The 15,228-nt window shown below is 42.0% G+C and overlaps 1 long non-coding RNA gene across 1 annotated transcript; it reads left to right on the top strand.

The window, feature by feature from the left end:
• Positions 1 to 771: 771 nt before the first annotated feature.
• On the top strand, positions 772 to 6,442 carry LOC125090348 (uncharacterized). The gene is made up of 3 exons (XR_007124302.1): positions 772 to 935; positions 1,637 to 1,813; positions 6,297 to 6,442. It is a non-coding gene; the product is annotated as an uncharacterized LOC125090348 (long non-coding RNA).
• The last annotated feature ends 8,786 nt before the right edge of the window (positions 6,443 to 15,228 follow it).

Genomic DNA, 15,228 nt, shown 5'->3' with positions numbered 1-15,228 from the left:
CCTGGTTGGAGGACACGCCCCGCCACGGCCTGTTGTGGAAAGCGAGGTCTCCGCCGGGTGGTTGGTTGGGTCTTTGCTCTCAGAGTGCTTCGCGGGTGTGAAGGTCGAGGTTTCCCGCCTCCCATCCCCGCGCTTTTGACAGACTGAGGAGAGCTTGGAACAAAGCACCAGGGGAGACGTGTACAAGAGGCTAAAGTGAGGGAGCTTCCTAGAGGAGATGACGGTAGTGCTAGGGCATGCAGGGTGTGAGTAGGTAAGGTCGTCGGGGAGGGCGTCCCTGAGGAGGTGATGCAGAGCTGAAGCTGAGAAGACTGGGCCACGTGGAGGTGTGAAGGAGGGCTCCAGGCAGAGGGAAGGGCGCACACACAGACCCCAGGCAGCAACACGCCTGGTGGTTCTGAGGAGAAGAATGAATCACACGGATGGCTGCAGCGTGCCGAGCAAAGGTCTTACAATCCCAGCTAAGATCACGAGACACTCAGTCCCGGGGGTGGAGTGGGGGGAGTAAGATAGGAACACGTTATTGACCAGAAAGTGTGCTGGAAAGTGTTTTATCTGACTGGATCTACATTCCGTTGAGAAGCTGATACTCAGAAATGTAACAGGATCTTAATGTCTAGTGTGGGGTTTGCTGGAAGGAAATTTTTTTTAAAAGATTTTGTTTATTTATTTAACAGAGATCACAAGTAGGCAGAGAGGAAGGCAGAGAGAGGGGGAGAAGCAGGCTCCCTGCTGAGCAGAGAGCCCGATGTAGGGACTTGATCCCAGGACCTGAGATCATGACCTGAGATCATGACCTGAGCTGAAGGCAGAGGCTTTAACCCACTGAGCCACCCAGGCGCCCCACTGAAAGGAAAATTTAAATAGAGTTATAATTTCCAACCTGCCACCAGCTCACTGGGTGATCCTGGGCAAGTCACCTTTCTCTGGGCTTGGTTTGTATTTTGCTTAGTGAGGGGCACAGATTTCAATGCCAGGGGGTAGTTAGGAGTGCAAATGAGTGGGGTGGGGCAGTATAAGATATTGGGGAGTAACGGGGCCTGTGGTGACCCAGAGAGCTCGTGTTTTACCAAAAGGGGTTCCCAATTCTGATTTTTCAAGTGTAACTGGTGAAAAAGAGAAAAGCACCCCATGGCTGCTGGGAGCTAGTTTACACTCCCTCTGGAAGCATTGGTAATGCTAGGAGCCAGCCTGGCACGATCAGCTAGGCTATGGTGTTATCCTGTTGAGCATCAACAAGTTCACAAAACACCAACACCAGACAAAGGCGCTCTCTGATGGATTGAAAGACCATTTCATAATCACGTCTGAACACAAAAACAAGAACATTGCCCAAACCACAAAAATGACCAAACATAACCTCTACCCCCACAGTTTGAGTAACTGCTGCTTCTTTACGCAAGAGCAGCTTTAATCCCTGGTCGATTCCTCCTAATTTCTAGATTAAAATTATTAAGATAATTAAAAAGAACTATCCCCACTTCCTAACAATATCCAACCTAGAGCAAATCTCCCTTCTCAAGCCCTCCTCGAAAATCATCTAACACAAGTGCAAATCCTATGGTAAGGCCACATTCTTGCTGAGATGTCCATGATGGGTTCCCCATGCTGTGCCGTTTCTCTTGTTCAACTACAGGTGGGCTCCCACTGATCTTTGACTGAAGGGCCAGAAATGGAGAATCCACAGAGATTCCGCTGAAGCCCTCACTACGTTGGACCGGGACCCTCAACTCTAGTAATAATTTTCACGTCTAAGAACCTTTTGTGTGTCTAACTGTTTTGAGTTGCCATCCTGCCCATGGCTGGGAGGTAAGTTCTCACTATATGTGAGCTCTGATATTTTGTTAAGACCCTTCGGTGTTGGGATTATTTTGTTTTCCTTACAATAAGATCCCCTTTGGGTTTATAGTTTTCCAATTAGATTTTTATTTTTCCTTAGTAAAATTGTTTTCTGGCTTTTTACACCTGCTCCTCTGTTCTGTCTTCTTGTTCATTTGCCATTTGTTTGTAAGAGGAGGCATTTCTAGGGAAAGGACAGGTGTGCAGCCCTGGGTGTCTAAGGTATCACAAATCTGTTACTGCTCAAACTCTAGTGATTGTCCCTCTAAGAAGCTGGAGATGGCAACCACTTAGGGGTCATATAACCAATTAGCATGCTTGAGTGTCATTTGTTACCAGGATAAACCAGAAAATCACCCTATCAACCAGTGTCCAATAAGTCTGTACTACAACCAGCCTTAGAGGCTATGGGATTTAAAAGGTATCCTCAGACCAGTGTCTTTTGGATAAACTTTGCCTCAGATTGCTATTTTATTTATTTATTTATGATTTTATTTATGATTTTATTTATTTGAGAGAGAAATAGCAGAGAGCACACACTGAGGTAGGGGGGGACGGGGGGAAGGGGAGAGGAAGAAGTTAGAAGCAGATTCCCTGCTGAGGCTTGATTCCAGGACACTGGGATCATGACCTGAGCCAAAAGCAGATGCTTAACCAACTGATCCACCCAGGCGTCCCTCAGATTGCCATTTTAAATTGCTATAAGGACTTCTTCCATAATTTTGTCTGTGTCCCTGGGAACTGCTTAGTTTCGTTTCTTCTGCCCAGAATCAGGACATTTTTTTCTGGCTCCTGTCAATGATAATTGGCCTTTGGCCAAGTTCTGCAGATACAGGGCTGCACAGCACCATCCTTACGGATCCTTGTCTCAACGAAAACTGGGCCAAATTTCTGCTTCCTTCTCACAATTACACTAACTTGTACCCTTACCTTTCTGACACCATCTCACTAGGGACAGGTTAGAACTGCAGTGGTCCCTAACAAGACTGTTTATTTGAGAGGTACCTCAGAACAAAAAAAAAAAAAAAAAAGGAAGAAACCCCCATGAAGAGATTATTTGCCTTGTTTGTTAAAAAGAGAGATTATTAGGGCGCCTGGGTGGCTCAGTGGGTTAAAGCCTCTACCTTCGGTTCAGGTCACGATCCCAGAATCCTGGGATCAAGCCCTGCATCCGGCTCTCTGCTCTGTGGAGAGCCTGCTTCCTCCTCTCTCTCCCTGCCTGCCTCTCTGCCTACTTATGATCTGTGTCTGTCAAATAAATAAATAAAGTCTTTAAAAAAAAAAAAAAAGAGTGAGAGATTATTTTATGGGGTACCTGGCTGGGTCAGTTGGTGGAGAGTGCTACTCTTGATCTCAAGGTTGTGAGTTCAAGCCCCACATTGGGTGTGGAGCCTACTTTTTTTTTTTTTAACCAGTCAATATTTTTCTGGGTTTTTTTTTTTTGAGATTTTATTTATTTATGAGAGAAAGAAAGAGAGAGGGAGAGAGAGAGAGAGAAAACAAGCATGGGGAGGAGCAAAGGGAGAGGAAGAAAACAGGCTCCCCACTGAGCAGGGACCCTTATGTGGGGCTGGATCCTAGGACCCTGCGATCGTGACCTGAGCCAAAGACAGATGTTTAACTGACTGAGCCACCCAGGTATCCCATGTGGAGCCTACTTTAAGAAAAAAAAAAAAAAAAAAAAAGGTCGGGGGCATGCCTGGGTGGCTCGATAAGTTAAGTGTCTGCCTTTGGCTCAGGTCATGATCCTAGGGTCCTGGGATCAAGTCTCACATTAGTCTCTTTGCTCAGCGGGGAGCCTGCTTCTCCCTCTGTCCCTCCCCTGCTCGTGCCCTCTCTCTCTCTCTCTCTTTCTCTTAGAGATAAATAAATAAATAAAATCTTTTTTAAAAAGAGAAAGAGGGGTGCCTGGGTGGCTCAGTGAGTTAAGCCTCTGCCTTCGGCTCAGGTCATGATCCCAGGGTCCTGGGATCGAGCCCCGCATCAGGCTCTCTGCTCTGCAGGGAGCCTGCTTCCCCTCTCTTTCTGCCTGCCTCTCTGCTTACTTGTGCTCTCTCTCTCTCTGTCAAATAAATAAATAAAATCTTTTTTAAAAAAGAAAGTAAAGAAAAAGAAAGGGGAAGAGATTATTTTGTTTTACACAGGTGATTATTTTATTTCTGTACTTTGGAGATTAATAAATGCTGACTTTTTAATTGTATAGCTCTATTAAATTGCCGAGTTCCTAACTTATTTTTTTAAGCAGACTGGAGCATTACTCTTCTTTATGTGTATATGTATATGTCAAAATGTGTTTTGGGGGGCACTTGGGTGGCTCAGTCAGTTAAGCGTCTGACTCTTGATTTCAGCCCAGGTCATGATCTCAATGTGGTGAGATGGAACATCAGGTTTGGCCTTGGGTATGGAGCCTGCTTAAGATTCTCTCTCTGCCTCTCCCTCTGCTCCTCCTCCCCGAAAGGCAAACAGAATGTGTTTTTCTACATTTAAACTGTTTTCCTTGTCCTTGCAGGAGAAACATGGATTAGCGTTTTAGAGTGATAATTTTATAATTATCTGAAGTAACTCCCTCTCACTTCTTTTTGCTGTTCATTTTCTTCTCTTGGAAAACTTTAAAGATTAACTAATCAAAAAATTATTCTGTTGAATGTGTGCACTCTAGGAACATCTAGTGTAGTTATAAGTCAAACATATCTAAATGAATTGTTAAACCATGTATGTGGGCACTGAAGAGTATATTTATGTAATGGGCTTTGTTATTATAGTGCTAGATAAGAAAAGGCCTTAGTTCTTTTTTTTTTTAAGATTTTATTTATTTATTTGACAGACAGAGATCACAAGTTGGCAGAGAGGCAGGCAGAGAGAGAGGGAAAAGCAGGCTCCCCACTGAGCAGAGAGCCCAATGCGGGGCTCGATCCAAGGACCCTGAGATGATGACCTGAGCTGAAGGCAGAACCTTAACCCACTAAGCCACCCAGGCACCCCGAAAAGGCCTTAGTTCTAAGATAAAAGTTTTTGGCATAATCCAATGTCTTAAATTTTAATTTTCCATATAAAAATAATACCAACACAATATTTTGATTGGTGTAAGATCGGGGTTAGTTTTCTCATGATTTAAGCTAAACTTCTTATTTTTTATGTTGATTTTTTTAACTAGGCTCCATACTGAGGATGGAGCCCAAGACAGGACTTGAACTCATGACCCTCAGATCAAGTCCTGAGTTGAGATCAAGAATCAGACACCTAGGGGTGCCTGGGTGGTACAGCCAGTTGGGCTTCCAACTCTTGGTTTCAGCTGGGTTGTGATCTCAGGGCTGTTGGGATTGAGCCCCAGGCCAGGCTCTGTGCTTTGCTTGGGATTTTTCTCTCCCTCACCCTCGGCCCTTCCTGCTTGTGCTCCTTCTCTCTCTGTTTAGAATAAATAAATACATCTAAAAAAAAAAGAGTTGGAGCTTAACTGACTGTGCCACCTAGGCACCCCTTTTGCATTGATTTTTTTTTAAGATTTTATTTATTTATTTGAGAGAGAGACAGTGAGAGAGAGCATGAGCGAGGAGAAGGTCAGAGGGAGAAGCAGACTCCCCATGGAGCTGGGAGCCCGACGCGGGACTCGATCCCGGGACTCCAGGATCATGACCTGAGCCGAAGGCAGTCGTCCAACCAACTGAGCCACCCAGGCGTCCCTTGTATTGATTTTTAAAGTTAAGTAAATTATCGTCGTTTTCATATATTATTTATCTAAATTGTTTTTAAATAGTCACCATGTTGTACATTATATCTCAGAACTTGTTTATCTTGTAATTGGAGGTTTGTAGCCATTTCCCCCACCCCAACCCCTGCCTCTTTCAACCACCAATCTGTTCTGTTTCTGTGAGGTGGTTTTTTGTTTGTTTGTTTGTTTAGATTCCACATATAAGTGAAATCATATGGTATTTCTCTTTCTCTAACTTATTTCACTTAGCCTAACACCTTCAAGGTCTGTGCTTGTCACAAATGGCAGGATTTCTTTCCTTTTTACGGCCAATATTCCATTGTATATATGTGCCAAATCTTAATCTATTTATCCAAAGGACACTTGGGTTGTTTCCATATCTTGGCTATTGTAAATAATGCTTCAGGGGCACCTGGGTGGCTCAGTGGGTTAAGCTTCTGCCTTCGCATCAGGTCATGATCTCAGGGTTCTGGGATCAGGCCCTGCATCGGGCTCCCTGCTTGGCAGGGAGCCTGCTTCCCCCTCTCTCTCTGCCTGCCTCTCTGCCTACTTGTGATCTCTCTCTCTCTGTCAAATAAATAAATAAAATATATTTAAAAAATAATGCTTCAATAAACATAGGGGTACATGTATCTTTTTGAAATAGTATTTTCATTTTCTTTGAGTAAATACTCAGTAGTGGAGTTCCTGGATTATGTACTCTTTCTATTCTTGATTTTTTTGAGGGCCTCCATACTGTTTTTCACAGTGCTCCAGTTTACTGCAATGACTGGACACCCGGATTCTCTCTTCTCCACATCCTTGCCAACACTTGTTTTTTTCCTTTTCTTTTTGATACTAGCCATTCTGACCAGTATGGTGTGATATCTCATTGTGGTTTTGATTTGCATTTCCCTGATGATTAGTGATGTTGAGCATCTTTTCATGTATCTGTTGGCCATTTAGGTGTCTTTGGAAAAATGTCTGTTCTGATCCTCTGCCCATTTTAAAATCAGATTGTGTTTTTTTGGTGTTGTGTAAGTTCTTTATATATTTCAGAAAATGATCCCCTTATTGGATATGTCATTTACAAATGTCTTCTTGTATTTAGTAGGTTGCCCTTTTTTTTTTTTTTAAGATTTTATTCATTCATTTGAGAAAGAGAGACAGAGAGAGCATAAGCAGGGGGAGAGACAGAGGGAGGGGGAGAAACAGACTCCCCACTGAGCTGGAAGCCTGATGCGGGGCTCCATCCCAGGACTGGAGATCACGATCTGAGCCACCCATGCATCCCACCTTTTTGTTTTGTTGATAGGTTCCTCTGCTATGCTAAAGCTTTTTATTTTAATGTAGTCTCAATAGATTATTTTTGCCTCTGTTCTCCTTGCTCGAAGAGACATATCTAGAAAAATGTTGCTAAGGCTGATGTCTAAAAGATTACTCCTTATGTGTTTTTTTAAGAAGTTTTGTGGTTTCAGGTCTCACATTTAAGTCTTTAATCCATTTTGAGTTTATTTTTGTGTATGATGTAAGGCAGCGGTCCAGTTCTGTATGTAGTTGTCCAGTTCCCCCAGCACCATTAACCAAAGAGACTTCTTTTCCCTGTTGTATATTCTTGCTGCCTTTGTTGTAGATTAATTGACCATATAAGTGTGGGTTAATTTCTAGAGTCTTTTTTGTTCCATTGATTTATGTGTCTATTTTTGTGCCAGCATCATATTCTTTTGATTACTATAACTTTGTAGTATAGCTTGAAATCTGGAATTGTGATACCTCCCACTTTGTTCCTCTTCCTCATTGCTTTGGCTACTGGGGGTCTTTTGTGATGTCATAAAAATTTTAGGATTCTTTGGTGCTTTTTAGATATACTCTTGGTTTTTGTTTTTTTTTTTAAGATTTTATTTATTTATTTGACACAGATAGAGAGAGACAGTGAGAGTGGGAATACAAGTAGAGGGAATGGGAGAAAGAGAAGCAGGCTTCCCTCTGAGCAGGGAGACTAATGCGGGGCTCAATCCCAGGACATGGGATCATGACCTGAGCTGAAGGCAGACGCTTAACGACTGAGCCACCCAGGTGCTCCTTGGTTATTTTTGAAAAGAGTCCTTATTTTTTAAAAAAGGTTAAGCTCCTAATAACCATTGTTGCTCATTGCTATGTCTTTTTACATTGCCTACAAATATTTTTCTTTAGATATTTGTTTCTTATATATTGTTCCCTCTACAACTATTCTTTGCCCTTCCTAAATTCAGGCCTCAAACTTAGACTAATAACATTATTAGGCTATTTTTTATGCATAAACTATCTTTGGATTTTCTGAAATGGCTATTAGGTAACACAGAGATCTTCTTTACTTTATAAAACGAGGAACAATGGGACTAATTAAGTTTATCTGGAATTCTATGAAATTTTCAAATTTCAAAATTCTCTGAAAAATTAAGAATGTAGAAGACCAAAATACCTGCATAACTTTTTTAAAAAGTTACTAAATCAAAAAGAGGCTTTCTTCCTAAATTATTTACGCATGAGTCAAGTATAAGTTAATATAAATATGTCAATGATGATATACTTTTCAGTTTAAAAAAAGCGTAATCATTTTGAAGCACAAAGACCGGTAGGACAACTATCTATGAAAGGATCTCTTTCCAGGATTTTAGATTCACAGGCATCTTTCCTTTTTGCTCATAAAACATCGGAGCAAGCCTTAGGGGTACCAGTCCAATACATGGGGATCATCAGACACCTACTGCTTATGTCAGTTTTTCCTTAGATCCAATAGCCAAGGCATATCTACCTTGTCTAATAGCTATAGAAACAATGGCAGACTATGTGAAACTTTCCCTTGATTTAGTTCTAAGGTTTCTGCTAACTATATGGTTCCCCATACTAAAGACTCTTCTTCTGTCAAAAAACACTCAAGAGTTCTTAGCTGGTAGTCTATCTGCCTATGAAATACTGTTTTTTTTTCTTTTACACATTACCATCCATTACTACAACCCTGTAAGCCAAGCCCAGCCACCCTCCTTTTCTTACACAAAGAAAGAGAAGCCCATGGTTGTTTTTCTCTGTAGGGAACTAGCAAATCCTAGAAGGACCTTCTGGAGAGTCCCATGTACATCCCTGCTTTAATGGTATTTGTTGATTAATCTCATTTAAAAAAGAAAAATACCAATACCTAACATCTAATGATGAAAGACTGAAAGCTTTTCCTCTAACATCGTGAAAATGATGAGAATGCCTGCTATTGCCACTTCTATTTAACATAGTACTGGAAGTCCTAGCCAGAGCAGTAAGGCAAAAGAAAAATTGAGAATTGTCCAAATTGGGGGTGGGAGGGAGAAGCCACCCAAATTGGAAAGGAAGAAGTAAAATTATCTTTTTTTAAAAAAAGATTTGGGGCGCCTGGGTGGCTCAGTGAGTTAAAGCCTCTGCTTTCGGCTCAGGTCATGATCCCAGGGTCCTGGGATCGAGCCCCGCGTCGGGCTCTCCGCTCAGCAGGGAGCCTGCTTCCCCCTCTCTCTGCCTGCCTCTCTGCCTACTTGTGATCTCTGTCTGTCAAATAAATTAAAAAAAAATAAAAATAAAAATAAAAAAAGATATAATTTACTTATTTGACAGAGAGAGACACAGCGAGAGAGGGAACACAAGCAGGGGGAGGGGAGTGGGAGAAGCAGGCTCCCCGCTAAATAGGGAACCCCATGTGGGGCTCCATCCCAGGACCCTGGGATCATGACCTAAGCTGAAGGCAGCCGCTTAATGACTGAGCCACCCAGGTGCCCCTAAAATTATCTTTTTTTTTAAGATTTACTTATTTATTTTATTTATTTTTTTTTTTAAGATTTTATTTATTCATGTGACAGAGAGAGATCACAAGCAGGCAGAGAGGCAGGCAGAGAGAGAGGAGGAAGCAGGCTCCCCGCCGAGCAGAGAGCCCGATGCGGGGCCCGATCCCAGGACCCTGAGATCACGACCCGAGCCGAAGGCAGCGGCTCAACCCACTGAGCCACCCAGGCGCCCCTACTTATTTATTTTAAAGAGAGAGAATGAGAAGGGGGAGGGGCCGAGGGAGAGGGAGAGAATCTCAAGCAGACTGCTCACTGAGTGTGGAGCCTGATGCAGGGCTCAATTTCACCACCTTGAGATCATGACCTGAGCTGAAACCAAGAGTCAGACATGTAGTCAACTGCACCACCCAGGTGCCCCAGTAAAATCATCTTTGTTCAAAGATGACATGATCTTCTATGTAGAAAGCCCTAAAGATTCCACAAAAACAACCCATTAGAGCTAATAAAGGAATTCAACAAAGTTGTAGGAATCAAAATTGACACATGAAAATCAGTTGTTTCCATATGCTAACAATGAGCAATATGAAATTGAAATTAAGAAAAACAATTCCATTTACAATAACATCAAAAATAATAAAATACTTAGGAATAAGCTTAACCAAGGAGACAAAGGGCTCATACACTGAAAACTATAAAACGTTGCTGAAAGGAAGGTTTAAGGAAGATGCCCATGTTTATGAGTTGGAAGAATTAATATTGTTCAGATGTTGATACTACCCAAATCCACCTAAAGCCCAACAGTGATTTTTGCAGAAGTATGATAATCCATCCTATAATTCGTATGGAATCTCAGTGAACCCTGAATACCCAAAATTATTTTGAAAAACAACAAGATTAGGGATGCCTGGGGGGTGCTCATTCTGTTAAGCATCTGCCTTCAGCTCAGGTCATGGTCCCAGGGTCCCGGGATCAAGTCCTGCATTGGGATCCTTGCTCAGCAGGGAGTCTGCTTCTCCCTCTGCCTGCTGCTCCCCCTGCTTATACTCTCTTATTCTATCTTACTTATGTCTCTCTCTCTCTCTCTCTCTCTCTCTCTCTGACAAATAAATAAAATAAAATCTTTTTTTAAAAATATTTTATTTATTCATTTGGCAGAGATCACAAGTGGGCAGAGAGGCAGGCAGCGAGAGAGGGAGAAGCAGGCTCCCCGCGGAGCAGAGAGCCCGATGCGGGGCTCGATCCCAGGACCCCGGGATCACGACCCGAGTCGAAGGCAGAGGCTTTAACCCATTGAGCCACCCAGGTGCCCCAAATAAAATAAAATCTTTTTTTTTAAAGATTTTATTTATTTATTTGACAGACAGAGATCACAAGTAGGCAGAGAGAGAGAGGAGAAAGCAGGCTCCCTGCTGAGCAGAGAGCCCAATGTGGGGCTCGATCCCAGGACCCTGGGATCATGACCTGAGCCGAAGGCAGAGGCTTCAACCCACTGAGCCACCCAGGAGCCCCATAAAATAAAATCTTTAAAAAAAAAAAAAGAAAAATAACAAAATTGGAGATCTCACACTTTCTTGTTTCAAAATGTATTACAAAGCTATAGTGATTAAAACAGTGTGCCAACTGGCGTAAGATAGACATATACACCAATGGAATAGAACAGAGAGTCCAGAAATAAACCCTCAAACATATGGTCAAATGATTTTCAGCAAGGATACCAACATCATTCAATGGGGGAAAGCTCGTCTTTTCAACAAATGTTGTTGGGAAAACAGGATCTCCACATGCAAAAGAATGAAGATAAACCTTTACCTTACCCCATATACAAAAGGTCATTCAAAATGCATGGAAGAACTAAACATAAGACCTGAAATTATAGTCTTAGAAGAAAACATAGGGGAAAATCTTCATGATGTTGGATTTGGCAATAATTTCTTGAATATGACACCAAAACCACAGACAAAAAAAAAAAAAAAAAGATAAACTGTACTACAGAAAATTTAAAATTTCTGTGCATCAAGGGACACAATCAACAAAGTGAAGAGACAACTCATGAAATGGGAGGAAATATTTGCCAATCCAGTATCTGCTAAAGAGTTAATATCTGGAATATATAAAGAAATCCTACACTTAACAACAGCAACAACCAAAAATTAACCTGATTAAAAAGTAGACAAAGTGCTTAAATAGGGGCGCCTGGGTGGCTCAGTTGGTTAAGTGGCTGCCTTCAGCTCAGGTCATGATACCAAGGTCCTGGGATTAAGCTCCATACTGGGCTCCCTCAGTGGGGAATCTGCTTCTCCCTTTCCCTCTGCCCCTCCCCCTGCATTCCCCAAAGAAGATATACAAATAACCAACAACACATGAAAAGATGCTCAACATTACTAATCATTAGGGGAATGCAGATTGAAACCAAAATTAGTTACCACTTTGTATCTATTATGCTGGCTACTATAAAAGGGGGGTGGATAGCAAGTATTGGCAAAGATACAGCAAAACTAGCCTTGTACACTGCTGGTAGGAATATAAATTTGTGCAGCCATATGAAAAATAATATGGTGGCTCTTTTTTTTTTAAGATTTTATTTATTTATTTGACAGAGAGAGGAGACACAGCCAGAAAGGGAACACAAGCAGGGCAAGTGGGAGAGGGGGAAGAAGACTCTCCATTGAGCAGGGAGCCCGATGCGGGGCTCAATCCCAGGACCCTGGGATCATGACCCAAGCTGAAGGCAGACGCCCAACAACTGAGCCACCCGGGAGTCCTGTATGGTGGCTCTTCAAAAAGTTAAAACTAGACCTACTGCATGATCCAGCAATTCCACTTCTGGTTATATACCCAAAAGAATTGAGAGCAGAGTCTCAAAGAGATATTCGCCCACCCATATTTATAGCAGTATAGTCACAAGAGCCAGAAAATAGAAGCAACCCACATGCCTATCAACAGATGAATATCAGGATAGACAAAATATGGTATCTACATACAATGAAATATTATTCAGCCTTAAAAAGGAAGGAAATTCTTGGCATCTGGGTGGCTCAGTGGGTGAGGCCTCTGCCTTTGGCTCGGGTCATGATCTCGGGGTCCTGGAATCGAGTTCTGCATCGGGCTCTCTGCTCAGCGGGGAGCCTGCTTCCCTCTCCCTCTCTGCCTGCCTCTCTGCCTACTTGTGATCTCTCTCTGTCAAATAAATAAAATCTTAAAAAAAAAGAAGAAGAAAATTCTGACAGGTGCTCTAATATGGTGAACCTTGAGGACATGATGCTAAGTGAAATAAGCCAATCACAAAAAGACAAACACTGCACGATTCCACTGTTATGGGGTACTAAAATAGTCAAATTCATAGACAGAAAATAGAATGGTGGTTGCCAGGGGCTGGGGGGGGAAGGAGAATGGGGAGTCATTATTTAATGACAGAGGTTCAGTTTTGCAAGATGAAAAAAGTTCTGGAGCTGGATGGTTGTGATGGTTGCACAAAGTGAATGCACTTAACACAACTGAACAACACCTTAGAAGTGTATTATACACTTAAAAATGGCTAAAATGCTAAGCCATAAGATTTATTGTACGTGTATTTTGCCACAATTAATAATTTTAAAAGAAAGAAAAAACAAAACAAAACAAAAATTCCAAGCAGCCTTGGATTTTAGAATTCCAAGCCACAATCTTGGATTTATCCTTATAAGCTCATCCCAGATATTAAATCAGTTCAGATGGTAAATTAATTACCTTCACCCATCCAGCAAGCTGATGAAAGATAAAAAACCAAATATTTATACTGCTATTGGTTTACACTTTCAGGTTAACTCATGACTTTAAGGTGCATCAGAAATAGAAGTTCTAACTTAGAAAATCAGTGTGGCATTATTATGTAAAATTGAACACTCATATATGCTATTGTGCGGGTTCTGGGCCTGTTTGCCCTCAGATCCACTTCTCACAGTCCTCTGATGTGCTCAGTTTTTGACTGGATGATTACCACAGGCTGCACATCTCGGGCAACCATGTCAGCTGGCTTCCAGTTCAAGCAATGGAAAGCAATGGAGGGAGACTGTAAAGCAGATGAAGGAAGGAAGAAGCCAGGGTATTTCTCTTCCAGCACCCTCCTCCACCCTCATTCCCATCGCCATGTCACGTAGCTTCCTCTGTGATGACTGTAGCTTTCACATGGGTCCAGGTCCCACGGGAGAGGCTAGCCATAATTCCAGCTTCTCCAGATAACCTTGGCCCTGGGATCTGGTAACGCTTTGTTCCACCATCCTAGGTAGCAGTGGTAACAGGTTTCTGCTATTGTTAATTTTTGGCTTGCCTTACCATCTCTCTCTCTCTCTCTCTCTTTTTTTTTAAATATTTTATTTATTTATTAGAGAGAGAGAGAATGAGAGAGAAAGAGAGAAAGAGCATGAGAAGGGGATGGGTCAGATGGAGAAGCAGACTCCCTGCTGAGCAGGGAGTCTGATGCAGGACTCGATCCTAGGACTCCAGGATCATGACCTGAGTCAAAGGCAGTCGCCCAACCAACTGAGCCACCCAGACACCCCGCCTTACCATCTCTTGTTAGGCTTCTCAGTCATTGGTTATCATACCCCTCAGCAATAAAAAGGAACAAACTATTAAAACATGCAACAACTTAGACCTCCGGGGAGTTATACTGAATGAAAAAAGCCAATCACAATATGTTCCATACTGTATGATTCCATTTATATAACATTCTATAAACGCCAAAATCATGGAGATGGAAAACAGAGTAGTGGTTGCCAAAGGTTAAGATAGGGGTCGGGGTAAGGAGAGGGGATGAGTGTGACTATAAAAAGATAATATGGGGGCTCCTGGGTGGCTCAGTGGGTTAAGCCTCTGCCTTGGGTTCAAGTCATGATCTCAGGGTCCTGGAATCAAGCCCCACATCGGGCTCTCTGCTCAACAGGGAGCCTGCTCCCCCCGCTTTCTCTGCCTGCCTACTTGTGATCTCTCTCTCTCTGTGTCAAATAAATAAATAAAATCTTTTTTAAAATTGTTTTAAAAAAGATAATACGAGGGATCTTTGTGGTGAAGCAACAGTTTTGTATCTCGATGGTGATAACGTGATAAAATTCAGTATGCGCACAAACACAAATGAGTGCACGTAAAACGGATGAAATCGGAATTGTCTGTGGATTGTCCCAGTAGCACTTTCCTGATTGTAACCCAATACTGTGATGATGCTAGATGTTACCATCGGGATTGTTATCATTTCTTTGGATAAATGCCCAGCAGTGGAATTACTGGAATTACTTGTGGCTCTATTATTATTTCCAAATAAAAAGTGATTAAAATTTTAAAAAGAAACAGAGATTTCCCGACTTCTCCCTCTAAAATGGACAGCACATTAAGAACTTTTAGATGTTTTGTTGCTATCTAAGAGGTAAGCATAGTCAAAGTGGAGTTTAGCAAGAATGCTCCTTGATATTGCCGACACAGCAGAGATAAATTGACAACATTGAATGAACATAAGTGGGGGTGACTTTCGGTAATGCAGAGGATGTTTCCAACGCATATCCTGACTGCCAATGACATATCCCTGCAATGCTATAAAGGTAGGACATGGACAGGAACCAAAGCCTCCAGGCCGTGTGAACAACTCCAAATGAATCATGAGTATATTCTGGTTATTTTTGTTTACTCTCAGGACAGATTGAGACTTTCTCTTGCTGGAGAGCTAACACATCCTGGTGGAGAAAAATGACTTGAAAATTTAAAATTCCCAAGAAGGGGTTTCAGTTTATCTCTCTGGTAACAGAAACACATATTTCCCTGGTACCATTATTTTCTTAATTGACTTGGAAAATAAATTTTTTATATCATCTACCATCTTTGGCAAAAATAAGAGAACTAAAGAAATATGAAAACTCATGATTATCAAAACTCTTAGAAACCCCAAGC

Source organism: Lutra lutra, chromosome 18, assembly GCF_902655055.1.
Source record: "Lutra lutra chromosome 18, mLutLut1.2, whole genome shotgun sequence".
In the NCBI taxonomy this organism is placed as follows: Eukaryota; Metazoa; Chordata; class Mammalia; order Carnivora; family Mustelidae; genus Lutra; species Lutra lutra.
Note: the sequence above shows the minus strand (reverse complement) of the source record. Positions and strands in the feature narration are given on the sequence as shown.